Source organism: Chrysochloris asiatica, unplaced genomic scaffold (assembly GCF_000296735.1).
Source record: "Chrysochloris asiatica unplaced genomic scaffold, ChrAsi1.0 scaffold00004, whole genome shotgun sequence".
NCBI lineage: Eukaryota > Metazoa > Chordata > Mammalia > Afrosoricida > Chrysochloridae > Chrysochloris > Chrysochloris asiatica.
Window position 1 is genome coordinate 4841348 of NW_006408522.1, and position 3097 is coordinate 4844444.

Consider the following 3097-nt stretch of genomic DNA (forward strand, 5'->3'; position numbering starts at 1 on the left):
TTTTGTTTTTTTCTTGTTTCAGGAGGACAGTTGTATGTCCAGTGGACTTTTGACTCATGGGGCTGAATGGGTGAGTAAGTGAGTATACAAGTAGGGTTCTTGGTAAATGTGGCTGAAGAGAGAGAGCTCAGGCTTTGGACTCCTGACTTGGTTTGACTGTGTGACCAAGGCATTTAATTTAGCCTCTCTTGAGCCTCACTTTCCTCATTTATGCATATCCTTGTCTATGAAAAGTTAGGTAAGTACAGGTTAACTCCACTGATTAGGACACACCTCACCCAGAGTCAGTCATTAATAAAGTAATTTTCTTTTATAAACCTAAATCTTAATATCAATTTCCTGCTTTAAATGTTGAAATGACTTCTCTTCACAGAATCAGTAGCCTATATATAAAGTTCTGGATACTGGTGTCCTGGTACCTCTTCACCGTGTACATTGTAATCCCCTACTGCATTGATTTTTTTTTTTTTGAATCATGAGTTTTTCTTTTGCCATGGACTCTATCTGGAGGCTCTGTTCTTAGTTCTTGACAAGACTGACTCCTTTTCAGGCTTCAGAGCACTGTTTAAATGCGGTTTCTTATTGAAATAGGACCTTGTTTCAAGTTGGTTCCTATGCATAGCAACCATGTATAGGGTTTCAAGGACTTGCTGGTGGGTTTGAACCACCAAACTTATAGTAAACCGTTCAGTGCTTATCCTACAGCGCCATACCAGGGCCTTGTTGTTGTTGTTGTTAAGTGCTGGCGAGTTGATTCCGACCCATAGTGACCCTGTATAGGGTTTCCGAGGAGTGACTGGTGTGCTTGAACCGCTGGCCTTCTGGTTCAAACGACTTTACAGTCTGGTGCATTAACCCACAGCGCCACTCCAGGACCTTAACCACCCTCTATTCAAAACTCTCCTCTGTTTTCCCCCATAAACTTTATTTCAACTGATACTTGTTTTCTTTGTAACATAGTCCCAATTTGTAGTTTTTTTGTTCAATTGTTTGTCTAAGACTATAAGCTCTGTGAGTGCAGGGATTATCTTTATATGATAACATTCCCAATTGAGTTCATGGCTACATCCCCAGTGACTAGCCTAGCTTTAGGTACATAAGAAGCATTCACTAAGTACTTGTTGGTAGAATTAAGAAATCCACTTCAAATATTCACCACCACTCCAGATACCGTCAGGTTAACCCCATGTGTGTCACAGTAGAACTGTTCTATAGAGTTTTCGGTGACTAATTTTTCAGAAGTAGATGATAGAACTTTCTTCCAAGACACCTCTGGGTGGATTTGAACCTCTAAACTTCCACCAGATTAACTGTTTACAACACACAGGGACTTCTTGAGTCAATATGTTGTTGTTGTTAAGTGCTATTAAGTTGGTTCTGACTCATAGCGACCCCTGTGTAGGTTTCTTGGATGCAGAAAGCTTCATCTTTCACATAATGAGTCACTATTTTGTTAAGTGACATGGAGTTGGTTCAGACTCATAGTGACTCTGTATAGGGTTTCTGAGATTTTAAGTCTTTGAGGGAGCAGAAAGCCTCATTTTTCTACTGTGGAGCAGCTTGCAGGCTGGTTTGTAGTCCAGTGTTGAAAAGTACAGAGCTATCGGACCCCTATGCTCCCTGAGTCAATACAGGTGCTTGAAATTATGTAGCTCTCTTTAATCATTGCTGTAATCTCTTAAGGTTCATTTATGTAGAAATAATATTTGAGAAAACGTGTGTGTGTATATATATATATATATATTTTTTTTTTTCTGTTTCACCATTCTCTAAATCTTTTTTTTTCTTCTTCTTCTTGTAAAAAGATGTGGTAAGCTCCATGTATACTTCTTTTCCCATTGGAGAAGGTAAATCAGATATTAAGATCTCTTAGGTTTGGGCTTTCCAGCTTTGTAAAATCTGTTTATTACTTGAAAACTAAGATTGGGAGCGCATTCATTTTTGTATTCATTCATTTACTCAGTACTTGAGAATATATTACACCAGGCCCAGTGAATAAAATGGTGAATGAACAACAGTTTCTATCTTCAGAAAGCTGTTGAACATACAAGTGAATAGACGAGCTTCACAAAGTTGGATATGCATGTGAACAGGCAGTCACAGTGCACAGTGATGAGTTCTGTGCTAGATCGTTAAAGGAATACATAACAGAGGTAGGGAACCCAGAATTGAGGAGTCCAAAAACATTTTTCAGAGAAAAAGATATTTAAGGTAAAAAGCAAAGGACCAGCATTAATTAACTTAATGAAGAGCAAGGATAAAAAAGAAATCCAGGCTGAGGGTCCTCTGGAGGAACTGAAGTAAGCTTGGCATTTGGGAACACATATTGTAGGGTGAGGACTGAGCAAGAATGAAGCTGGAAAACAAACAGCTGACAGATTATATAGTTCCTTAAACCCTGTAAAGACTTTTACATTTCATCGTAACTGCAGTGAGAAACCATTAGAGTCCTTTGAGTTAGAAGGTGACATAATTGAACTTATTTTTTAGAAAGGTCACTTTGGCTGTTGTAGTGCTTGAATTGGTGTATAGAGATAAGGAAGTTGAGGAGTGAAATCTGGAAGCAAGATCAGTTAGGAGATTATCATCCCAGTGGGAGAACGGTTTCCTTCCATGAAGATGGAGAGATGTTTATGTATAGATTTATGTGTTCAGAACTAAAATTGACACTTTTCAAGGGGTTTGGGTCATTGTACAGATAGTGATAATATTCACTGAGATAGCCCTAGAGAAGATAGGAAGTTGTAGGTTATATCAGAGACTGGATTGAGAAAAGTGGAAGCTAAGAGAAGACGAGTTCTGTTAGGACTGACCATTGAATTAGAAGTGTCTGTAGACTGTCTATATATTTTTAAAAAATGTTTCTGACTATATATTTTTGTAGATCTGAACCTCATGAGGGATAATAGCTGGAAACATAAATTAGTATTTGTCAGCATGTCAATGAACACATGATATGTTGCTTAGACCAATATGCAGTGTTTAGAAACGGTGCCTTTCCTAATGGAAAAATCAGACTTGTTACCACCACTTCTGACTCATGGTGACTCCCTGTGTTTCAGAATAGAACCCTTCTTAGGCTTTTCAATGACTGTCT